The sequence below is a fragment of the Dermacentor silvarum genome, chromosome 4 (assembly GCF_013339745.2).
Source record: "Dermacentor silvarum isolate Dsil-2018 chromosome 4, BIME_Dsil_1.4, whole genome shotgun sequence".
NCBI lineage: Eukaryota > Metazoa > Arthropoda > Arachnida > Ixodida > Ixodidae > Dermacentor > Dermacentor silvarum.
In genome coordinates this window covers 208,732,762-208,759,368 of record NC_051157.2, presented here as the reverse complement: position 1 = coordinate 208,759,368, position 26,607 = coordinate 208,732,762, and the positions used below count along the sequence as shown (strand labels likewise).

At 46.7% G+C, this 26,607-nt stretch overlaps 1 protein-coding gene across 4 annotated transcripts in view; it reads left to right on the top strand.

Moving 5' to 3' along the window:
* Positions 1-26,607, top strand: part of LOC119449210 (adenylate cyclase type 3) — a 233,067-nt gene that overhangs the window by 173,617 nt on the left and 32,843 nt on the right. The window lies entirely within an intron of this gene.

The following is a 26,607-nucleotide window of genomic DNA, read 5'->3' as shown; positions in this document are numbered from 1 at the left end:
GCCTGCAGCTCCATGCTTTTTCTTTCAAGTTCAAAAACATCCGTAGCATGCGTTGCCAGAATAAACAGCGGAAAGCGAGAGCAAACAGACAGACGAAAAAAAAAAAAGACAGACTCGCGCAACAAGAGATTTTGCTTCGTCATGTATCCGCCATTCCGCGGGGGCTCGATTTAAGTTACCAGAACCGGGGTCCACGCCCGGAAGTGGTCTCCGCTCAAACATGTCGCTGTGGAAATGATACGCGAGCGCCGCCGTATACTTGCTTTTTAGAAAGCTGACACTAATGAGCGACCACGTGTTTACCGCGCTCGTCCGCATTTTTATTTTAAAACGCGCCCAGGACGACGATGCGCAAGCGTTGCTCTCACGTTATTCAGATCACCAGCACGTGTATCAACTTTCTACGCAAATGAGGAACGTTTTCTGTTGCTTCATTTGGTCATAGGTGCTTCCTTTTACTTATTTATTTTATTATTCTCTTCTCAGGTTGTACTTGGCCGTTTTAATTGTATCAGCTTGCAACCATGGGTCGTATTTGGCATCGAAGTACCTGCGTAGGAGTGTTCTAGAAACCCGCAGGAGCTTTTCCTTTCGCTCATCGTGCACCGATTTCTGCTTGTTACGTTGCCCGTAATTAACGAGGTAACTGAACTCGCTCTAAGCAATACGAGCAGGCAAGCTGTTGGAACTGAAACATTTCGAAAGGGTATCGTTGTTAGCCAGGGCTTCTTGCACTGATCTTCTAAATCTTTTTTTTTTTTTTTTTTTTGTGTGGCTATAGTTTCCCCGCACTTGTTTCTAATCACGATAGCCGTCTATGTAACCATAAACGCGGTCCCCGCTGAACATAGACAGACAGTGTATATGTTTGTTTGTCGTCGAAGTGCCGTTGAGCAGAAAATGTTCACTCCGAGCGGCGTTAATTAGCCCCTCCCGACTATCTGTTTGCAATACAGGTGCTCCGATCATGCATTGCACCACGAGAGTTCCGTTGAAGAGCCAGAATAGTCGGATAATAGGTTGTGCAGCTCGACGTAATCCACTTTAACAAAGGTATACGGACCAGACTCCGCGATAAAGCCTGTTATGTTCTCCGCCTATGAATATAACTTGAAATTGAAGACTGCAGTTCAAACCTCGCATTTGGGAACTTTATAGTGCACCCGTAAATTGAAGTTTGTGGGTCTGAATTACCGATAAATTCAGTTTTTTTTTTTTTTAGTGCCTGGGGTCCGTATACTTTCGCTCACTGGTGTACGTGTGACGAGGCAGTCAGACACGCCACTTGTTTCAGTGAGTCTGGCGACGTACGTATGGGCACCGAAACGCAATGCATGACACTGAACACGTAGACTGTTGTCCACGTGCAAGTAAATTTCTCAAGAGATGAAAAATAATCCTGCAACTGTTCTTCGTTAATAAGCAGTCTCTGCATACCATAATATGTTGTCGAAACGTTCAGCGTTGCATAAGCACCTAATGTACTGCTTATGTACACATTCATCCGAGGAAGCGCGGGCAACCCTGGACTGTCGCTGTTACATCTCGTTTGCTTTCAAACTTCAAGTCTATCTCAGATTTCCTTTTAATTGCTTGTGACGCCATGGTGCTGGCATTTCGGTTTGTCCTAGTCAAGCATTAATTGATTCAATCCTGGTGTCTAACGTGCCAAAAACACGAGCTGATTCTGAGGCACGGTGTAGCGGGTGACTACGGATTAATGTTGACCACTTCGGTTTTAAGCGAAGCTTTATAGTGACACGTATACATGTTTATCTTTCGCCGATGGCCGCTTTCCACCGGCTAACAAATGTTAAACGTTATCCCTCGGCGCAGGACGCGCCTGTATCGGAAGTTTCTAGAACGTTATCGATGCTTCTTTCCGTTGCCTGTTTTCACCGACGCTTATGTTATCTGATTGTATGAGCGACGCGAATTATCTAGAACTTTCTGGAAGACACGCGCGTACCAGGGATTATTCTGGAACCTTCGATGACTCAGGTATAAAAGCCTATGCGTTTTGCCGCTGATCAGATTTTCGACGATCGCCGACTGTGTTCGCCGCTATCGTTGTGCTTTGAGTGTAGCTTGCTTTTGGGGGCACAGGTTCGCCCAATAAACAACCAGTTTCGTCATACACAGTTTTGCGACTGTTTTCTCTACCGTCACTAGTACATGACAATAGGCTCACAAGTTTTGGCGGTGGTGGTGTCACGCTGAAAAGTGGGCCGATCCTGTTGATAGTGCAGAAAGCGTTCAAGCTCAATGGCAAATACCAGGGACAAAAAAGAAAGAGAAAGACAAAGAAAGAGAGAGAGAGAGATAAAGAAAGAAAGAAAGAGAAAAAGAAAGACAAAGAGAGAGAGAAAGAAATCAACAGCCCTTCCCCTGCCGAGAAAGTGGGGGTAAGCAAAGCTTGTCGTGTGTCTACTTGACCTACTACTCTCCCTTCCCTTTCCTACTACTTTTCATTCCCTTTCCTTCTACTTTTGTTTCCCTTTCGTGCAACTTTTCCTACCGTTGCGTTGTACCTTTCCTTCCCTCAATGTATACATTTAATAAACGTTTATTTTTTATTACCATCATCATGTCGTGAACTTTACGTTACCCTGACGAAGGTCAGATACACGCACGTCAAGCTTCGCTTACCCCCGACAGGGGAAGGGCTGGTGAATATTTAACGGGCCTCCAAATCTGAGTAATCGAGCGTTTTCGCGTCGTTTCACCGCCATCGAAATGAGGACGCCGTGGCCGTGATGAAACCCGCAACCTCGAGTTCATTAGCGCAATTGCACCGCGGCGGGTTCATGTAATGTATTCGCATGCTTGACAAGAATGCGTTGTAAGCGGCGGCCGCTTTCTGAAAGGGTTGGTGTGAAAAAAAAAAAGTTCATGAACTGAGCTCTTGGTGCGCGTCTATATTGCGACCGTATTGCTTGCACACGAATTCCGAGGGCAAGGTCGCGTCAGATCTTGTCATACGACTGCGCGATTGGCCCGTGTTACGCTGCAGTTATGCGGCGGTGCGAGTCTAGTCATTACAAAATAGTCCCTCCTCGCTCTACCCGGAGCGCCCCCAACTGAGGTGTTTCTCAAGGCCCCTTTGGGCCGTTAAACCCTATCAATCGATCACTCAATCAACACGCAAATAATTAAGGCGGGCCCAACGATAATTGGTCCAATCAAAGTAATATAGCTCGAAATGCAGAAATTGCCATCCATCCGACTCTAGCACGAAGCGGCAATGGAAATTCATACGGGTTTGTGACGACCGACCAAATTAATGTACTCCTGCGCCAAAACGGCAGCCGCCAAGAATAAACATGGGAGTACGATGTTGGGCAACTTTGTCTGTGGTCAACACGGTGCGAAAGACAAAACCAGCGGAAGCCTCAACTCATATTGCTGCTGGGTAAATATGTGGTCAAACCCAGCCGGTTTAAGTGTTACGCAATTCCCCAGACTTATGAGCGCTCATGAAAAACAACGCAAATTATCGGTCGATTCAAGTGCTGCGCAGGTTTTTGCGCAGCACTTAGGTAAGTGCGGAAATACATAAACCATACAAATCGCATGCACCTGCCTGCCGTGCTACGTGCAGCGAGGTCACGACTGCTGTTTAGGCTGGTACTTCTCGAAGCTGGGGCAGGCCTACCCTTAGTGTAGCACGTGTCATTTTGGTGATGACACGTGCTACACGTGTCAAGCATGCGAATACATTACATGGATATCGAACGACGACGAAGTGTCTTCTTGATAGAACACTTGTCTCTGTGCTCTCTGAATTTTTGGGGAAATCTTCGCCTTTCGAGGTGCCTCGCCTCCCCGTCTTGCGGCCATGGACGCGGAGCACTCCAGAGGCCCCCCTGGCCAGCAGTCATCACGGCCGTCAACCGCAAGGAAGCGAGTTGGCTCCCCCAGCGACACCGAAGACACCGAGCTGTACTCTATGTCGGAAGACGACTCATCCGACGACAGCTTCATACCCGTCCGGAGCAAGAGGGCGAAGAGAAAGATCGTCAACACATCGCCGTCAACTCCTGCGAGTACAACGACTATGAAGTCAAGGCCTGCGCGCTGGCCACACGTCATCATCTTTATGCCGGAAGAACCCTCAAGCAACCTACGACTACTGAACAGGCAAGCCCTATCCATTTTTCTGGAATGTGCGGTGCCAGATCAAATTAAGGGCATCAGAATAAATCCACGGAAGAATATACTCGCCATAGACGTGTACAACGTGAGTGCGCTTGGAAAACTTCAAGCAATCACGGAGCTAGGCGGCATCAAAATGCGCCCCTTTATCCCGACCGACGATACATCCATAGCCGGTGTAATTTATGACATCGACATTGCCATTCCCAATGATGACTTACCTAGCCTCATCAAGCCGGCAAACGAGGGCACTATCATTACGCAAGTGCGCCGCCTTGGGAATACGCGCTGCGTAAAAGTAATTTTCAAGGGGGATTGTACACTATCCCACGTTAAAGTCGGACATTTCCGTCATCCGGTTCGACCATTCATCCAGAAGCCGCTTCAATGTCATCAGTGTTTCCGGCTAGGACACGTCAAGGGCGTGTGTCCCAACCCGCTACTGTGTCCCCGTTGTGCTGAACCTCACGCAGAAGAGACCTGCGGTGCCACGGTTCTGAAGTGCGCCAACTGTAATGGCCCTCACGCTGCCTCTTCGAAAGACTGCCCCCGCATCAAGACGGAGCGCGCGGTTCTCAAGCAAATGTCCAGAGACAATTCGACACACAGGGAGGCAGCCGAAGTAGTCCGGCGTCGGCGTCGACGTCGGCACCGTCGTACGTCTTCAAAGAAGGCGCATGCTCGAAGTGATAGTGCCCACTCCACTGCGGCACCACTTAGTCGCGCCGCGAAAAGGCCCACCACTTCCACGAAGGAAGCGGATAAGACTCTTTCTTTAGAGGAATGGCCTACGCTACCGAGCCGCTCCCTTGCCAAGGAACCTCAGAAGGTCGTCGTCCAACCGGAGCCTTCTCCAGTCATGGATGATGCACCTAAAACAGATCGTCAAGTCATTTCGGTTCTGCGTTCCCTCATGGACGCCATCCGAGCACTTTTAGTCGACATGGGGACAACATCTGCTCGAAGCGCACTTAAAGTGCTGGACGCCTTAAGCCCAGTGCTTGAATCCCTCAACTAGAAAGATGGCTACCCATACCCCATCCTTCCGAAAAGAAGTCAAGGCAGCGTCCGTCATCCAGTGGAACGCCAGAGGGCTAAAATCACGCCTTTCAGATTTTCGTCAGTTTGTGTACACCAATGCGTTTCCACTCATCGTCATTTGTGAGCCCAACCTGTCGAAACCAATGAGACTGTCAGGGTACGAATTTATTAGGTCTTCAACAAATGGTGCATGCAGCAAAATCATCGTTTTTGTTCGTCGTGAACTTACCTATGTTTTGCAACAAATTCCGCCCCACGACGACAATCAATATATATGCATCACAGTTAAAAAGAACAAACTATTGTTTAGTCTCATAGGCGTGTATATATCGCCTTCAAGCAATTTTGAAACGAAAAGATTAGCAGATATCTTGAGTGTGTGTCCTGCCCCATGGGTCATCATAGGAGATTTCAATGCACACCATCCGGCATGGGGAAGTACAAGAACCAATGCAAAAGGACGAAGATTAGCAAGCATCGCCTACAACTATGACCTTACTCTCCTGAACGATGGTAGCCCCACCTTTCTTCGAGGCGTCACATACGGCAGCTGCCTCGACCTTGCTTTCGTCTCCAACTCTCTCGCCAAATGTGTGAAGTGGTTTCCAGACATTGAGACGCATGGGAGTGATCACATTCCCACTTATCTTAACATCAAAGGCTTGTCGTCTAGATCTGGTCCACGGAAGACCATTCGGAGCATTCAATGGGCCACCTTCAAATCTGATATGGAAGATGCTTGCCGCGAGGGCCTACCATCCGGATTAGAGCAAACAATTAAAAGTACGATGCAAAACGCCACCCGCATGATGACGATCTCTTCCAAGCGAAACGACTTCGACATAGAATTAGAGCGCCTACGAGCACTTCGTCGCCGGGCGGAACGTCGATATCGGCGTACGAAATCAATCCATGACCTTAGGGCGGCCAGGAGGATGCAAAAGAAGATCCAACGTCGCATGGATAGATTAGCATCGGAACGTTGGGCAACGTTTTACCAGACACTAGACCCCCGCAAGCCACTGTCTCACATTTGGAAAACGGTGCAAGGTCTGCGTTGCCTTCCGGAACAGCGTTTTCCATTCAAGGCGCTCGCGCTCTTCCAAGGGCGGCAAGACATCGATGTCGCAGAGGACTTTTGTGCTATGATCGCCGACCAAGCGACTCGTCCAGATCCTCCAGCCCGAGGTGACGTCCCCCATTCCCGGGATTGCCGCATGGACCTTCCATTTACAATGGAGGAGCTCGAGGCGGCACTAGCGCTCTGCAGGCGCTCTTCATCTCCGGGTCCAGATGGTATATCATACCGAGCCTTGTGTTATCTTGGAGAATCTGCACGGAGAGAATTGTTGAGCCTTTACAACTCCTCATGGCAGGAGGGAAACGTTCCTGACGAATGGAAAGTAAGCCGCCTGGTGCCACTCTTGAAGCAGGGCAAATCCCAACTCGAGCTCACCTCTTACCGCCCAATAGCGCTGGCCAGCTGTGTAGGCAAGGTAATGGAACGGATGCTCCTTGGCCGCCTAGAATGGTACCTTGAACACTACAAGATTTATCCGAATTCCATGGCTGGTTTCCGACGTGACCGCTCTTCCATCGACAATGTAGTTGATCTCGTTTCGTATGTTCAGCACGAAAGGTCCCGTAAGCGTTTATCTGCAGCTTTATTCTTAGATGTGAAAGGCGCATACGATAACGTATTACATGAGTCCATTCTCGATGCTCTTGCGACGGTTGGCCTAGGTGGTCGAGTCTTCTTGTGGATTGCAAGTTACCTATCTGCAAGATCATTCTTTGTGTTAACTGACGATGGTCCGACTACGCGACGCTATACGAGCAGAGGCGTTCCTCAAGGCGGTGCTCTCAGCCCGACGCTATTCAACCTCGCTCTTCTTGGACTTGCTGAATACTTACCAACTACCATCAAGATTTCAATATACGCAGACGACATCTGTGTCTGGACTTCGGCAGTCACACGTCCTCAGATACGTGCGCGGCTTCAAAGAGCAGCAACTTTGACAGCGAGCTACTTGTGTAAACAAGGTCTCAGCATATCACCAGAAAAATGCGCACTAGTGGCATTTACTCGCAAACCAATGACGCCTTATGTCATCTCAATCAGTGGGCGGACCATTTCCTATGTCAGAACCCACAGGTTTCTTGGCGTAATCATTGACCGAGACCTCTGTTGGAGCCCACACGTGGCCTACATGAAACGGCGCCTGACAGCAACTTCCCAGTTGTTTAAATACTTGACAGGAAAGACATGGGGGATGTCAGTAGAGGCAATGCTGAAACTCTACAGAGCTCTCTTTCTCGGGTTTTTAAGATATAGTCTACCTGTACTGAACAACACTTGCAAGACAAATATTCGTGTTCTGCAGGCAGAACAAGCTCAAGCACTCAGAGTTTGCCTTGGTTTACCCAGATGCACGTCAACAGAGGCAACTATTGCGATTTCTCGGGACCATCCGATGCAAACTCACATTACGGTGGAAGCCCTGAGAACGCACATCAGACATTTTGCACGTGCCCCCTATCACCACCTTGCAACACTACCTTCGGACCGGCGCCAAGCATCGTTCTCTAAAACTATCATCAAGTACAACGACAAACTTCCCTCGGGCTTCACCGCTGCATCTAAACCATCGATACCCCCTTGGTGTCTTATTAGCCCCACAGTACATCTCAGTGTACCAGGAATCAAGAAGAAATCTGAGCTGTCGTCACCTGTGCTGAAACAACTGTCTCTGCTTCTTCTACACGAGAGGTATGCGGACAGTGTACATATTTATAGTGATGGTTCCACAAACCTCCAGTGTTCGTCCGGTGCTGTGGTTGTCCCAGCAAGAGCTGTTACCATTAGCTTCAGGACTGACCACCCAACGGCATCGACATCTGCGGAACTAGCTGCTCTTCGTGCGGCACTTCGTTTCGTCAATCGGGAGTCACCTCGACAATGGTCAATCTTCAGTGACTCAAAGGCAGCCCTACAATCTGTGCTATCAGCTCTGCGTCGCGGGCCATACGAACAGCTCGTATTCGATATTAGATACTTACTCCATACATCACAGGAGAAAGGACACCACGTTACGTTTCAGTGGCTTCCAAGTCACTGCGGCGTCATAGGGAATGAAAACGCCGATAATGCCGCTCGGGCAGCTCTTGACGACACACAGGAAGAGGCCATACCGCTCTCACGGTCCGACGCAGCCAGCAGACTTCGAGTGCTTGCATAGGATATCACGCTCTCTCTATGGTGCACACCAAGCAGCCAGACCAACCGGAGCAATCGTCAATACCACCTGCCCTCTTTGATGCATCTCTGTATGCCAACTGGACTCCACCGAAGAGAGGCCACTGCTTTATCGCATATGGCTAGGGGTGGCATTCACAAAATCTTATTCATTTCTCATTGGAATGGCCGACAACCCTTTTTGCAATGCCTGTCTTTGCGAGGAGACGCTAGAACATATTCTATGCGACTGTCCTGAATATAATGTTCCGAGACAGTCCCTGGCGTCCGTTCTAGCACACCTGGACAATCGACCACTGTCAATTGAAATCATTCTCGCGTGTCGTCGACAGAAGACATCGCAGCTGAAAGCAACGAAGGGACTGCTTAGGTTTTTAAAGGAAACGGGCTTGGACAAGCGGCTATGACAGTGATGTCACGCATCACGCAAGAGTGACGGACTGTGACTGACGATGTGTGTGCTGTGTACGTTATGTGCTCTCTCTCTCTCTCTCCTCCCCATCTTTCATTCCCCCTCACCCCGCTCCCATGTGTAGGGTAGCAAACCGGTTGTCCTGAACTGGTTAACCTCCCTGCCTTTCCTTCTCCACTCTTTCCTTCCTTCCTTTTGGTGATGACGCAGGACTTCCTGTTATAAATAGTTCATAAGCTATTTAACGTGTTCCGTCTGACATACATGGCAGGCGCAACACGTTCACTTTTCTGACAAGTCGGGCTCAGCGCTGGCAGGTTATATACAGGGTGTCCCAGCTATCACGCAGCACGATTTTAAAAAAGAAGAATGGCGTCAAGCCAAGGAAACCTAGTGCGTATTGTTTCCAGTGCAGTGAAGTAGCCGCCAGTAAGTTTTTTAGGGGCGAAGCTCCTTATAGCGGCACCCGTTCCGTCCCCGTCGTAGTAGTAGTAGTAGTGTGTAACCAGTCTGAGAAAAATGAGAAAAAAATTCCGAAGTTGTGTCCGTAGCGCGGAATCGAACCAGGGACCCCTCGCTTCCGAGCGCGCGGCGTTAGCCCACTACGCCACGAAGCGGACATGGACAAACGCACCACGATGGCTATAAATACCCAACATTAACGAAAGGCCGCGTTTCTAGCGCGTTTCTAACGCGTTTGTGCTAGCGCGTTACGGCCCGTGTAAGAAGCTGGTGTAAGACGCTGTGGCCTCTCCACCTTACCTTCAACGCGTTTCGAACGCGCTGCCCAAAGCGGTGGCAAGTCAAGTTCAAGTCGAGGAGCGTTTATGAATACGGGGGGTATACTCTCTCAGCAGTCATGTGATGGCGTCGGCAAACGCGGTGCACGTTCCGGCATGTGTAAATGGCTGCGTAAGACGCTGTGGCCGCTCCCCCTTACTAGAGAGTACTGCACGTTTCTAACGCGTTTGTGCTAGCGTCCCCTTAAGCGGGAGATCCGATGATTCCCTCCGGAGCTTCGCCCACTCATCATCATTCACCTCGTGGATCTGCTGTCAATTTTTTTTTCTTACTGAGATCTAATTAGTTAATTGTAATTAACTATCTAACTCAAGAAGTACTGTCCTAATTATCAAATTGTCAATGAGAAAATTGTAGAGCAACATGAAAAACTCCCGATACAGCTTTCTGTTGCTACGTGCTTCATAAATGTGTTTTTCCGAGCGTGAAAGATGCCCGCGAATACACGCAGAATTGCCACGCGAGTGGCCGCTTGAGGCGCTTTGCGTGTATTCGCGGGGGATGGCCGACATCCGCATCCGCATAGGGATGGCCGACAGTGCAGCGTGCGGCAATTGGGGGGACGCGGAAACGATTCGTCATGTTCTTTGTGAGTGCCCACAATACAGTGTGCAGAGACAATCGCTTTCTGTCGTGCTGAACCAGTTGGACAACCAGCCTTTATCGGAAGAAAGAATTCTGCAATATCGACGCGACGGGCCGTGCAAGCGCTCCTGCGCGTCCTGAAGTCCACTGGCCTGTGTGAACGTCTGTGATCGGAACGCCTTTTCTGTCACCTATGCCTCTGTCTCTCTTTGCGCTCTCTCCAACCCCTTTATCTCCCATCCCAATGTAAGGTAACAAACTGAAAACTCACTTCTGGTTAACCTCCCTGCCTTTCCTCTCTCGATTGCTCTCTCTGAACTCATGTTTTACAAATAAAAATGATATCCTCGCGTTGACAATGTTTTTTTTTTCAGCCAAGTGTCACTTTTATAATGATGTGCAATCTTCGAGGGCTACAGCGTCCTGTTTTGCGAGTTTGCTTAAAGCCTACCTTCCCTGACATGTCTTCAGGATTTGAAAATAGGTCAGTGGGCTCGGGAATCGCGCACCTACGGTGCCTTTCGAGGTCATCTGCACTAATGTCATTGTTCAAATTCTTTAGCACTCTGTCAAATCTTTACCTTACCAATAGACCCCTTAATTCCTTTTATTTCCCTGTCCTGCGCGTTAAACGGCTTCTCTGTCGCATTGAGTTGTTTTAAAATCATCTCAACAGACGTTCTGATATTCCCACTCTTTTGATTCAGAGATTGGCCGAAAGCCTTCGGTGAATGATTAGTAGCCGCTGGCCTGTGCCACCCATTCGGTTTGCGCAGCGCTGGTGGTTGGCCAGGAGGCTTACGTGCTTCGAAATTCTATCTTTTCATCCCTATACCCCCTTCCCCCAGTGCAGAGTAGCAAACCGGACGTGCGTCTGGTTAACATCCCTGCCTTTCCTCTCCTATTTCTCTCTCTCTCTCTGTCTGTCTCTATAATTTATCTTGCGCCGGCCGTTTAGGATTAAGCATTTCCTCTATCATGGCGGAGCATGTCATGAGATTATGCCAGAAAATGTATTGTGGCGTCTCAGGTGCATGAGTCAGAACTTAATAACTGCTTTGCGAATACTGTTATCAAACTCCCCTACGGTGGCACACAACATAGCAATTAAGCTAAACATCAGCTCTGCATACTTGAGTGAGGTAACTGATCTCGATGTTTTGGATGCAATAAGATCATTTAACATTACTACAATGCCAGGATATGATGGGATTAGATTTCGTGAGATACTGTTTAACTTGACATGTTTAAAGAGTGTAACTTCCCTCCAGGATCGCTCGTCTTGCTGTGGTTCCCGTCACGTCGCGTTGGCCTATGCGAAAAACTTCTCTCCCGTTATGCTGGCCCTTACCGCGTCGTACGCAAAGTCACTAATGTGACCTATGAAATCGCTCCGCTAAATCCTACGTCGGCCTCTGCAACAATCGCGAGTGACATAGTCCATGTCTCGCGTCTAAAACCGTACCACTCTCAGCCCGGGCCCTAATTGCACCGGGACGGTGCTTCTGCCGCCGGCGGGTAATGTCACGAGCGGCGATCCTGTGGTCGGTGCTTGGACGATGACGACGACGACGGGTGGTTTTTCTGGTGTGCACGCGCTCCCCTGAACGATTGCTGCAGCGTTGTGCGCCTTACCCTGTAAATATATCCATTCTATATATATTCTCCCCGTAACAATATTTATTCAGAAGTATTTGAGAAGATGATTGAGGACCTTCATCGAGAAAGTGCAAGAATTGGGTTGAAGATGAATATGCAGAAGACAAAGATAATGTTCAATAGCCTGGCAAGGGAACAAGAATTCAGGATCGCCAGTCAGCCTCTAGAGTCTGTAAAGGAATATGTTTATCTAGGTCAATTACTCACAGGGGACCCTGATCATGAGAAAGAAATTTACAGAAGAATAAAATTGGGTTGGAGTGCATACGGCAGGCATTGCCAAATCCTGACTGGGAGCTTACCACTGTCGTTGAAAAGAAAAGTGTACAATCATTGCATACTACCGGTGCTAACATATGGGGCAGAAACTTGGAGGTTAACAAAGAAGCTCGAGAACAAGTTAAGGACCGCACAAAGAGCGATGGAACGAAAAATCGTAGGAGTAACGTTAAGAGACAGGAAGAGAGCGGTGTGGATCAGAGAACAAACGGGGGTAGACGATATTCTAGTTGACATTAAGCGGAAGAAATGGAGCTGGGCAGGCCATGTAATGCGTAGGATGGATAACCGGTGGACCATTAGGGTTACAGAATGGATACCAAGAGAAGGGAAGCGCAGTCGAGGACGGCAGAAAGTCAGGTGGGATGATGAGGTTAGGAAATTCGCAGGCGCAAGTTGGAATACGCTAGCGCAAGACAGGGGTAATTGGAGATCGCAGGGAGAGGCCTTCGTCCTGCAGTGGACATAAATATAGGCTGATGATGATGATGATGATGATTTAGGACGGGTCTAATTCCTAACGCAATGAAAGTATCCTTGATTAGACCAATTTACAAGAACGGGAGAAGGCAACAGTGCGAGAACTATAGACCTATAGCAGTCTTGCCAGCATTGTCGTGTGTTCTGGAAAAGCTTATTCACAAAAAGATGGTTTCCTTTTGCGAAAAATTTGACCTGTTGTCTAGCTCACAATATGGTTTTCGTCGCAAGATAAGCACAATAGCATTACAAGAAGACTTTGCAGACATGGTGAATAGTGAAATTGATAAAAATAGGACGGTAATTGGGCTTTTCTTAGATCTTAAGAAAGCCTTCGATACGTTGGATCACGAAGTACTCCTTGGAAAACTAGCTCAAATGGGATTCCGCAGACCATTCATAGAGGTTTTAAAAGAATACTTCAAAAATCGACATCAGGTTGTTCAAATTCAAAATATAGAGAGCAACTTAATTCACATAAAGCATAGAGTCCCACAAGGATCCGTGCTAGGTCCACTGCTTTTTAATTTGTATGTCAATGATTTGGCACATCTGTCGTTGCCCTCAAAGTTATACCAATTTGCGGATAACACTGCTTTAATATCACTCCATGAAAATTTTAATGAAAGTGCTACTTTACTACAAGAAGATATATGCAAAATAATGACATGGTTTGACAACTATATATCTGTGAACTAAGAAAAAACACAGTTAATCTGCTTCCACAGCCCGTACGAAAAAGTGTAACTGACCGAACATCTATATTTGCATAGTGAGCGCTCCAATCGATGCTCCTGCCAAATTATGCGGTATGCTACCAAAATAAAGTACCTTGGCATTATTTTCGATGAATCCTTCCCATTTGTCCATCACATACAATATGTAGCTAAAAGACTCCGAACAGTATGCGCAGTTATTTACAAAATTAGATCAGTATGTGATCTTCGCTTAAGAAAACTCACCCATAAAGCTCTGGGTGAAACTGTATTAAGATATGGCATTACGATATACGGACTGGCCTCGCCATATAGGCTAAACGTGTTAAATAGAATAATACAGAAAATAACACATAACATAACATACGGAACAAACAGCAGCGCTGTTGGCCACAGCGAGCTGATGGCAGAACATGGAATATTTGATATTAAACAACTTTTCATTCATTCATTCATTCATTCATTCATTCATTCATTCATTCATTTATTAATACTGACAGCCTTTGCAGGCTATTACAGGAGTGGAAGAAAAGCACATACGTATACATGGGCATAAGCTCAACAACTACATCCGACATAATATGCAAACAAATGGACTGGACGAAAAAAAACACTGCTGAATTACAGAATACACAAGTTGAGGCAGGGATTTGTGTTATTGTCTAGGTGTGCTGTGGTGTACGAATGGTACGAGGCGATCAATAAAGACATCAAGAGAGTCCACTTCTCACGATGGAGTTAGGCAGTTGGTTCCATTCTTTAATCACTCGAGGAAAAAAAGCTGTATTTAAAACAATTATTATGAGAGAGTGGCACAGGAATGTACATACTGTGGCGATGTCTAGATGGTTGGTCGGGGTGAACTGTAAAGTACTGCGTGTATTAATCTTAAAGTGAATCTTTCGGTAGTACTTACGAAGCATTATTTTGATGAAACATTTAAAACAAGAAACGTAAAAACTCGTGATTTGCGCAACATTGAGACATTCATTCGGGCTAAAGCGTTCACGAACTATGGTAAAAGGACGAGGGCATTTTATGTACCGTTCTACTTTAACAAAATACCAGAAGTCACCAACGTATCGTCACTCAGGAAACTAAAACAATTCATACACCACACGGTTCTGGTAAAAGACTGGGAATAATAAGAGAAAACAATGTGATGGTAGTTTTTTCCAATGTCATTTCGCTAACTATTGTATAAAATGGACTAGGATATTGTGTTCTTTGTGTTTATTTTTCGTGTCTGTTTTTGTTTCAAAACATTTCAGTACTACATTTCACTACTACATATGATGGAATGGAGGGTCGTGCTGTACACACAACATTTTTTAGCTGAAATACGTAATTGCTTACGTTATTGCTTGTGCAGGAACAACTATTTGAAATTAGGCGAACGATGGAGGATAACGGAAAAGGAGGAATAGGGAAAAGCGAAAGAAAACATGTACAATGCCTTGCTAAGAGAAACTATACAGTGGTCCGCATAAAAGCATCGATGCTTTCGCGGACTTCGGGTTATTAATACATAAAGAAAATGTGTATCTATATGTATATTTCTTTTTATCTTCCTGCTGTACCCATTTTTTCCTATTGTTTCCTTTGTTTGAAGCACAAAAACTGTGTCATTCAGGCCAAAGCACTGCCCTGTCCCGCTCAAAAGCATCTTTGCTTTGGCGGGCTTACGAATTACTCAGATTGTATATCTTGTCTTCTAATAATAAAGAATGAATGAATGAATGAATGAATGAATGAAACGACAAGTGCACCTCGACAAGGAAACCCAGCAGGGATTTCGACGGTGCCGGGCTCCTTGTCCAAACCTTTCGGCTTGAAAGGAGACATACTTTGTGTGCATGCTTCAGGTACGCGTGAGGTCGAAGCCCATGCAGCACATCGAGGCACCCTAAAACACGACATCGTAAATCTCGAAGGCCATAGAAGTGGCTAATACTTTTCCGCGCGACCCGCTTGATGGGACTCGTAAACCAGAGTCGTAACCTCGGGGTCATGGAATTGGCCAATACTCCACTGCTCCGTACGCTTGCTGGCGCTCGTAAACCACAAGCGGGGTAGTTGGCGGTAGAATGGAATGAATTTAATTTACCTACTTAATGGAGATAAAGCCGATGCTAAATCCTACAGACCAATTATAATACCTTCAGTAAAGTTGAAGTTGAAAACATGGATAGAACAGAATGAGATACTGTGAGAACCGCGGAATGCTTTAAGCATGGCCAAACATATCGAAGATAAACATGTTTTTATTCACACAGTGCATATAAATATAGTCAAGGAATAGAAGAGGCGAAAATATATGCTGCCTTTCTAGATATTAATGGTGCGTACGACAGCTTAAACAGGGTGATTTCTTATAGCATCCTTAGAGGGCAGAACCTTGAGGAATGAACTATAGAGTTTCTGCAGAAAGTAAGGAAATATACCAGCATAATAAAATTTCGCTCACATCGGAAGGATTAAATAATTACGCGGCAGTATTCTGCTGAAGGATCTGCGCCTGGTTGACCCAGTTTCACTACTCCATTTATGATGTACATGATGGTCATTGAGAGAAAGCTATACAACCAAGTAACTTAGGTTGCAATCTGCATGCTGGTTACATGCAGTGATCACTACATAGCTACGTCGTTCATATAATGGTATACGCCATTTTAAAGTAGCATTCATTTTTTTTTTTCGTAGAAAGTAATTCCTGACTATGAACAAAATCTTGCGCTTGTGTAGTTCAAACCCTGCTCAAATCCTGCGCTTGTGTCGTTAATGCAGCTTCACTAACGTGAAACCTGGGGAAATGCGAAGTAGTGATGCGGCGGTGCTTCCCTTATGTTATTCTTATGCTATTCTTGCACAAGTGAGGAGAAATCGAGCGCTTGTGTGGTGGTGGCGCCCTCTCTTGCCCTGCGCTGGTACCAGACTGGCGTTTCGGAAGAGATTTTCATGAGTTTCTGCTAATTCCCACATATCCCTGGCTCATACCCGCATATCCAATGCCGGTATTCGCCACACATAATTTCATTGTCGTCAATCGTGACGTAACTGACGAGCATGTGATGTTATTGGTGTCAAGTGATTGACAAGTGTAACATTATTTCTTTCGGGCGTAAACGAGACGTTTCCATTTTTTCCTACCACATACAGGGAGACAAGCTTTCGCGGGCATCATGTTATAAATATCTTGGCGTTTACCTTACACCAGGCCTCTCCTGGTTTGAACAAATCACTGCTACGTGCGCGAAAGCCTCAAAATCTTTAGGGTATCTACGACGAAACCTCCGTCATTGCCCCTTAAACGTTCGCAAATTATCCTATTTAACTTTCGTCCGCCCACAACTTGAATATGCCTCATCTGTTTGGTCCCCTTCCGCTCATTATCAAATTAACATGCTTGAAGCAGTTCAGAACAGAGCCGCCCGTTACATTTCAAGGAACTATGACAATCATTCAAGTGTGACTCAACTTAAACTTGATAACGGCCCTTCAACCATTGGCCATCCGCCGTCAAATATCTCTCCTATGCCTGTTTCACAAGTACGTCTACAGCAATAAAATAGCCTCGTTACACCTTGAACGCCCCCTTTTCACGTCACGCAGGCTACATAATCACCTCAGCTTCACGCGCATCTTTGGCAATCACATCCGCACTTCCACAAGCCATCCGCATGTGGAATGATCTTCCCGATCATATCGCCTCTGATAATAACCTTAACACATTTAGCCAGATGCTTGAGGTACATATTTTCTGTTAAATAGTGCTGTAACATGGTCTCGTCGTTTAAGTTCTTTTGTTTATTTTGCGATGTGTTGCGTTTTTGTTAGTTTTTTTTTTTCTTCACTTGCACTCAAATGCTCTTTTAGTGCTTATTTCGGAAACGTATTCTGTTGTGCAGCATATATATTTTTTTTCTTCACTTGCGTTGGAGACTTCTTTTACATTTTGCAATTTACTCTGTTGCGTTGCGTTTTGATGTTCACTTGCATTGTAACCCTGTTCTATACTAGTTTGCGTGTGCTTTCATTGTATTAAGTAACCCCCCCCCCCCTTACTCAATGCCCTTTGGGCCTGTAAGGTATTTTTAAATAAATAAATAAATAAATAAATAAATAAATAAATAAATAAATAAATAAATAAATAAATAAATAACCTAATAGTCATGTTAGTCATACATTCGTACCCTTCAATGCCAATTTCGGCTTATACCAAGTGAACGAGACGCGAGTTTTCGGCAGATCTTGTTTTTGTGCGCGACCACGACGACATGACATCACATTAGACGCCGAGAGGCCGGGCTCCTAAAGTGCTTCGCACTTAACACAAACCTTCGTTTACCAACCGACAAGCCCCGACACGAAATCGGCCAACCCTTAAGCAGCAAAATGCGCAGTTATACGCGCATTACCTACCGCTCGACGCAGACGGCCATGAAATTACGTCATGCCACCAGCTATCAAAGCTATTTCACGAGTCTCCTGAAGGCGACGTCGTCGTCGTCAGCCAGCCGCTTTCGCCGACTTGCCCCCAGTCCTTTACTTGTCCATCGTCTGTCTCCTTGTTCAAGAAGCCCTCTCCGTCTGGCTCTTTCCTTTTTCTGCTCAGTTTATCGCTTTCCTTTTTTTTTCGCGGGAGGCACGGAAACGCGCCTCTTCTTTCTTGCTTACCACTCTTCTTAGGTCGCTGCGAGGTCTTAGCGCATAAGCCGCTTTGTCGTGGCCCCCGCGAAATTCCAGGCACGGGCGAGCTTTCCCGGCAAGAGAGGCTGCTCGCTGTGAGCTCAACGGACAGCAGCGTTATGACTACTGCCTTAAGGGGCGCTTTTGCAAACGCTCCGTAACGTCTGACTAATATCTGTGCACAGAAAGGCGAGAATTTAGGTCGGAAATTTAGCACTAAAAATCAGGTGTTATCATATTCAATGACAACAGTGAACAGACAGTGTCAATACAGGGCCAGGAAATACCTCGGGTAAAATAATATAAATACCTTGTCATATGGATAAACGAAGGCAATAGATATATGGAAGCACAGGAAAAAACAATATCATGAAAGGGGAAGAGAAATCTGACCATCATGAAACACAGAGCGTTAAGGGGGTACATAGGTATGCTCCGGGGTATGTGGAAAGTTGTAATGGCTCCAGGGTTTACATTTGGAAATGCGGTTGTTTGCTTGAAATCAGGGGTATAATCAGGACTGAATGGCAACCAAACGTCGGTGGGACGCCTCGCATTGGGCACTCACGGGAAGACTACAAATGAAGCTGTGCAGGGTGATATGGGCTGGACAAGTTTTCAAGTGAGGGAAGCTCAGAGTAAAAATGATTATGAACAACGACTGAGGAATATGGAAAAAAAGTCAATGGGCTGAGAGAGTGTTCAGATATTTGTACAGGGAGAACATTGATTCACAGTGGAGGAAAAGAACAAGAAAGCTTACAAGCAAGTACGCTTCCGGTATAGTGAGCAACGTGGCAACAAAGAATGTCAAGCGCAAAGTCAGAAATGCTGAGAGCATCTCATGGGTGGCGGAAAAGGAAAAGAAACCTTCTATGACTCATGAGGCAAAAATGAAATCAGGAAAGAAACAATTTACAATAACTCAAAGGGAAGCTGCAGGATGCCTTAGAACGCGCACTTATAAAGCGAGGTACAATAAAGAAGAAGGTGCATATGCTTGCTGCTGTAAAGTTATGGAAACGATAGAGCATATTCTATGAGAATGCGATCGATTGAGGCACCTCTGGCCTCCTTGAAGCCCTTGGGTTCAGCGAGAGCAGGGGGAAGTAAACATGTCCACAATGGAGATCGGTCCTTTTGTGGAAGTGTCGAAACGACAAAGAACGTACAAAGACTAAGTTCCCAATAGGGGTTTGTTTGGTGATGAAAATTAGTCGTGTTCTTTCTATTATTTGTTCAAGACAGGTAGGACATTAGGCCATATAAAGTACGAGCTTGGTGGCTCAAGCCACCGCCCCGTTCCAAAGGGGAGGCTCCTAGCATGCATCCATCCGTAATAAAACATACCGCGCAGTGGCTAGAAAGTGCCTACTGCGACAGGCTGCACCGAACACAAATGATGATCGCCATTCAGCTAATTCTCTATGAGGGAGTGACAAAATTAAAAAGAAACGTTGTCATAGAAACTATTGTCCTGTCATAATCGACGTTCTTGAACACTGAGTTTGCGCAGTGAGATTAAACAAGACATAACGGAACACTAACGACGCACACGGTCGCCTTTGTGTACCTTTTTGTCAAGACTATCCGCGCTGCCAGGCTCAGTTTTGAAGAAGCATGTACAACGTAGCTGGTGAACTAATTCTTTTGTGATTGAAGCCATTTTGTACGTTTCTTTTTCTTTCCTTCGACCACCTGAGCTATTGCCTCGCATTGATTGTTTTTCATCTTATGCTCCTCCAAACACATACAGTTCCCTCACCACATACGTAATGAATTCATCGTCATATTGACACGTGTCCTTAGCCTTTTTTCGGGGACTGCATTTCACCCGCTAACAACTTAAAAGCTATCGCTCAGCGCAAGACGCGCCTGCATGATTGGAACTTATTGGAATGTTATCGTTGATTCTATCTGTTGTGTATATTCTCGCCGAACCTTGCGCAATCAGAGTGCATGCGTGATACGAATGGTGTAGTAGCTTCTAGAAGACACGCGGGCGCCAGTGATTATCCTATAATTTTGCACGAGTCATGTATAAAAGTAGGCGCGCCTGACCCGTACACCAGATTTCGACGATCGCCGACTGTGTTCGCCGCTATCATTGTGCCTCGACTGCCACTTGTTTTGTGGGCACAAGTTCTCCCAATACCGCTCTTCTGTCTGTCTGCGTCGGTGTCTCTGTCTGTGCACGTGTGTGTAAAGGCGGGGTGGGAGTGCGTGCGTGCCTGTAGGCATGCGTGCTACGTACAGGGCCTGCCACTTTTAGGGTGAACACCTCATCAGTATTCAACAGCCTATGGCAGTTGATTTTCAGCGCTAAATAAAGAAAACGATTATTTCCATTATCGGTATCATCATTAGGCGTCATATTCGGCACATTTCCCCCGTGAAGTAGAAGGCATGTTGAAGTTATACCGGCCTAAATACTAATGAGGCGTTTTCTCTTGCACTGGACGACCCTGTACAAGCGGGTCTGCGTACGTGCGCGATAATTTGTTACATACTTTTGTCTGATAATACAGCCCACAGTGCTGTCCACATGACTGACTGGTATGCATTATCAAACACGAATAAATGTATTTCGCGTTTTATGCGCTCTAGACAACGATAGCTGTACTATTTGCAGTGAACAAAACTAGAGCCTTCGGTATAGGTCCAACGACGCTGCTGACTCACGGCGGCGCACACTTGACCAGTAAGCCGATTAGTCTGCTGCTAAAGCCAGAGAGGCGCGGCCCAGTCTTCACGTTGACGGCTTTGCGACATGGTTGCGAAAACTCTCCGAGACGCTAGCGTGTCGCGTTGCTTCAGTGCTGAAATGCACCACCGTCATGCTGGCTTCTGCGAGTTGTTTGAGATGGCGAGATGAGATTAGAAACCAAAGCTTGCCCAGCGGCAAGCGCAATCAAAATAACAAAATCTCCTATAGCTAACGGAAGGTTGCATAGTACTCATCACAACGGTTCCCGATTGGCACCCGTAACTCAATACAGGCTGTTGCGCAACCATGATGCACTCTTGAGAATCCTTGTATATGGCCTATAAAAGCGATTGAAAGAAAAAAAAACTGACAGAGCAGCACGACGCAATGCTGCGTGGCCCTGCGCTTTTACAGCCCGTTACATGTGTGCCTAGATTCGTGGTCAAAAATACACTCAAGTGAGCCAACAGAAAAAGCGACATACCAAATGTACATGGTATTTGGAATGAGGCGTCGGCAGTTAGATCCACGTTGCCGCCTTGTAACTACGCCTTTTGCCGCAACCAAAGTTTGATTTTCTATGCACCCTTTTTTTAATAATTTCAACATGAAAGTAAAATATTTGCGGTTATCACATTTCTCGAACAACGTTCGAGTGCTCGAGACGCACAAGCAGAGGTATGTCACAGCTGTGTCAAAATACGAATCTTTGGCAAGCTGATTACGGATTACAGACAAGGACATGTTCCAACACGTAAGGATAAACGGAAAAGGACGCAGAGACAAAGAAGGCGACAGGCAAGGTAGAACGCTGCTCTTCAACTGCATTAACCTTTTGAAACGGGTGGCAGCAAGTCACGTGGGCGGCCCGCCATGGTGGTATAGTGGCGTGCGCTGCTAGGCTCGATGGCGCTGGATCGAATCTCTGCTGCCGCGGCCGCATTTCCATGGTGACTAACTGCAAAAACGCCCGTGTACTTTTCATTGGGTGCTCGTTAAAGGGCCCCAGGTGGTTAAAATTGATCTGGAGCCCCGCACTACGGCGTGCCTGATGATCATATCATGGTTCTGGCGCGTGAAACCCCAGAGTGTAGTTTTTGAGCAACGGGGCAAAAATAAGGGCCTATATTGGCGCATGCGTATAGAGAAGGGCCAGAAACTTGGAGTATTTGACAGCACCACTATCAATTACGCAAAGCATTACGTTTCGCAATGAATAACCAACTTACCCAAATCGCCAGTTTGTCTGATCCCGCTAAGTCCTGTACCTGCGCACGGTGCTCCCTCAACCTGTCGTTACATCTCCCTGTCCGGCCCACATAGCACTTTTCACACGACAGGGGTATTTTATAAACCACCCCCGTTTCGGAAGGAATGAAGCCTGTGGCGTGATTTTTTTTAGCGCTATCTCTCCTATCCTTAAGCAAAAGTGTTCGTGACGAAGTGAAACGTTTTGTATTCGAACATTATTATACACACTGATGAACGATAGGCAGCGCAATTCACAAGGAAAACTATAAGTAGTCAATGATGGAATCAAACTTTGTTTACACTTATTTTCTAGTGGTGTAATTCTCTTGTATCATTCTTCTGATGTTCTATAAGCACTCGAACTTCCTATGATTTAAAGGTGATTCCGTTGTCTTACACCACGTTAGCGTTCGACACACATTATAATTGACGCAGGCTAAATAAAGTGACCGCAGTGTTCATATGTCCCTCGACTTTTCGTGTTCAACGCTCACTGCCATTGTAATCGCCGAGAAAAAGAGCCGCCTATTCAAATTTTTCGTCTTCATTGTTTCTAAATTGAATTTAATTTAATTGTGAAGTTTTATGGACGAAAGCCACGATTTCAATATGAGGCACGCCGTAGCGAGGGACTCTGGATGAATGTTTACCACCAGGGGTTCTTTAGCGTGCGCGCAATGCTCGGTACCATGGATATTTATTCATTCCGCCCTCATCGCAATGCGGCCGCCGCGGCCGGAATCCGATCCCGCGACCTCGTGCTTCGTAGCGAAACGCCATAGCCACGACGTCACCACTGCAGTTTCTAAAAATCTGTCCCCACTCTTCATCGACAAGGCATGATGCCCACCAGTGACGTGACAAACTCCTTCGAAGAAGTGGACGAATTGGTGACACGATATGAGCCCATGCGAACATACTTTCATAGCATCATTATTTTATAGGTTCAGATAAGTACTATCCCCATCGGCAGCTCATCAAACCTTCTGTGACACTGAACATTTCAGTAATTGAAAAGAAATATGTTGTACACTACTTGGAAGCAAAGTTCCTCTCACTTCAGCAAATGCACCACGTCCAGTAGAACTGTTCTACATCAAATGACAGCTCCGCTTTGGTTTTCTATATTTCGGCATCAGAAAATGGACGTGTCATTTACCATGGAAGAACTCGAGGCTGCCCTGGCAGTCTCTAAACGATCATCCTCTCCAGGCCCTGACGGCGTCACCTATTCTGCCCTGGGACACCTTGGACAAGAGGCAAGAAGAGCGCTTCTGAACAGCTTTTACAACTCATGGCATAGAGGTACAGCTCCCCGGCAATGGAAGTTAAGTCGGCTGGTACCATTACTAAAGCCTGGAAAATCTCCGTTGGACTTGGCGGCATATCGCCCTATTGCTCTTGCCAGCTGCATCGGCAAGGTTATGGAAAGGATGGTCCTTGCACGTCTAGAATGGTATCTCGAGCGTTACAATATCTACCCCGCTTCCATGGCAGGCTTTCGTAGGGGTCGTTCTTCAATGGACAGCGTCATTGACCTCACGACATTTGTGCAGCAGGAGAAAAGCCGTAAGCGCATATCAGTTGCGATATTTCTCGACGTGAAAGGCGCTTATGACAACGTTGCACATGAAGCCATCGTCACCTCCCTGGACACTATTGGAATCGACGGCCGCATGCTTCGTTGGTTATCCGACTACATAACTCGCCGGTCGTTTTTTGTGCAAACAGAAGACGGCCCCACAGCTGAACATTACACGTACTGCGGCGTGCCTCAGGGAGGAGTATTGAGTCCGACGTTGTTCAATGTGACACTCATTGGACTAGCTGACATTTTACCTAAGACAATCTGCCTCTCGATATACGCAGATGACATCTGCCTTTGGACTTCTGCAGTTACTCGGCCTCAGGTGCGTGCGCGTTTGCAACGGGCAGCAACCTTGACATCAGCATATCTTCAAGCACAAGGCTTGACTGTATCAACCGAGAAATGTGCATTGCTGGCATTCACTCGAAAACTTATGACGCCATACCCAGTTTCTAGTAATGGACACACTATTGCCTACGGAAAGACCCATCGATTTTTAGGTGTAATAATCGACCGGCATCTTTTCTGGAGCTCTCATTGCAAGTACCTGAAAAAAAAACTGTCGTCGATTGCCCAGGTACTGAGATTCATGTGCGGGAAAACATGGGGCACATCTGTACGCTCCATGCTTCAGTTGTACAGAGCTCTATTTCTAGGATACCTACGCTACAGCCTTCCACTGTTGTCCAATACGTGCAAGACAAATGTTCGCTCATTGGAGAGCTTACAGGGCCAAGCATTGCGCACTTGCTTAGGACTTCCTCGCGGCGCGTCAACACATGCAACAATCGTCCTCGCCAAAGATCATCCGATCCAAACATACGTTGCAGTGGATTGTCTCAGGGCGCATATCCGTCATCTTTCCCGCGTCCCCGATCATCACTTGGCGTTTTTGCCTTCTCAGAGACCTCGTTCCACGTTTTCTGAAGTTATCGTCACCAATCAAGATTGCCTTCCATCAGGATACACCCCAGCAGCAAGGCTTTCATTCCCCTTGTGGTGCCTGCAACAGCCTCAGGTGCGCCTAAGTATTCCGGGCGTAAAGAAGAAGGCCAATCACCCAAGAATAGCTCTGCAACAGATGACGCTGCTATTAATGAATGAGACCTACTGGGACCGAATACACATCTATACCGATGGTTCCGTCTCATCTACCAGTTCTTCAGGTGCCGTTGTCATTCCGGCTACGAAAACCACACTCAAGTTCAAACTGTCACACGTCACAACATCAACGGCGGCAGAGCTTGCTGCCCTGCGTGCTGCTGTACAATACCTCCTGCAAGAGACACCTCAGAAATGGGTCATATTTTGTGATTCTAAGGCAGCACTTCAGAGTCGGCATTTTGCCATTTATCAAAGGACTCATTAGCAGCTGGTATATGAGATAAGAGAAGACCACCGTCAAGATATCGCTATAGGGCATGAAATTATATTTCAGGCTACCGGGACATACCAGCATTGCTGGTAATGACCTCGCCGACGAATCCGCCCGGTCTGCTCATCTGGAAGGCCGACCAGTCCCAATCCCCTTATCCAGGACCGACGCTGCAGGAAAACTTCTTTTCGTGGCTAAAGCTATGACACACAAATATTGGTCTTCTCTTAACCCGAAGTGCCATCTCCATAAAATTGACCCATCCTTGAAGCTTCAAATGCCATCAAACATTTCCCGCTCTGAGGCGACAGTATTGTGCCGCCTGTGACTCGGGGTGGCATTTACAAAGGCCTACTCGTTCCACATTGGAATGGGGGTAACGCCCATGTGCGACTCTTGTGGAACCAGAGAAACAATTGCACACGTCTTATGTCTCTGTCCCCAGTTCGACGTCGAGCATGAAGCTCTCCGGACAGCATTGAACCGGGTGGATTCTCGACCATTTTCGGGAATGAAGATCCTTGGACCATGGCCGTATGCGTCGATGGCACAGAAAGCCACGAAAGCCTTGTTGCACTACCTCAAGTCGACAGGTCTTGGCGACCGTCTGTAGACTTCGTGCGAAGTTTCAAATGTGCGCGAAACTGTGCTCTCTCTATTTCCTTTCTCTCTCTTTTCATCCCTATACCCCCTTTCCCCAGTGCAGGGTAGCAAACCGGACGTGCGTCTTGTTAACCTCCCTGCCTTTCCTCTCTTCTATTTCTCTCTCTCTCTCTCGGCATCAAGTACACAGCAGTTATTGGCTCTCACAAAACGTCGTCCACGGTGGAAGAGCTATTCGGACTATTACCGACCGCAAGATTTATTGCACAGAGTGACCGCAGTCGCGAATGGATTATACATATAAGCGGCCGTTAAAGCAGCCTTAGAAGTACTAAAGGTTTGCTATCATGTATACCTCTCTATATTATACGAAATTATTAAAACATTGACCGCTAGTTTTATAGCTGGTTACACGGGTACATTTTCAATGTCTGCCGAGCAATGTTGGCATTTCAGGGAACGAAGTAGCTGCCAGATTGGATATTGCAGCGCATGCGTTATGCACCCCCGTCGCATTTACATTATTAGACGCCGGGACCATTCTTCACACCCTCCAGCACGAACAGAAAGGGCACGTGGTTCGATACGCAGGCAAAGTGGTCTATCCTGTACAGAGTCGACCCATTCATGCGGTGCTCAACAAGCCAAAATATTGACCACACGTTCGACACGCTCCTCCATCGTCTGCGCTTGGACCTATAGCTTACACGGCTCACTCCATGTTACCTGCACAGAGGCCAGCGCATAAAAGAGCATCGTCGTCGTCGTCCTTGTTGTTGGTGGTGTTGTCGTTGTCGTTGTGTTGTTGTCGGTGTCGTTATTGTTGTCGTTGTCGGTATTGTCATGGTCGTCGTCGTCGTCGTCGTCGTCGTTGTTGTTGGTGTTGTCGTTGTCGTTGTTGTTGTTGTTGTTGTTGTTGTTGTTGTTGTTGTTGTTGTTGTTGTTGTTGTTGTTGTTGTTGTTGTTGTTGTTGTTGTTGTTGTTGTTGTTGTTGTTGTTGTTGTTGTTGT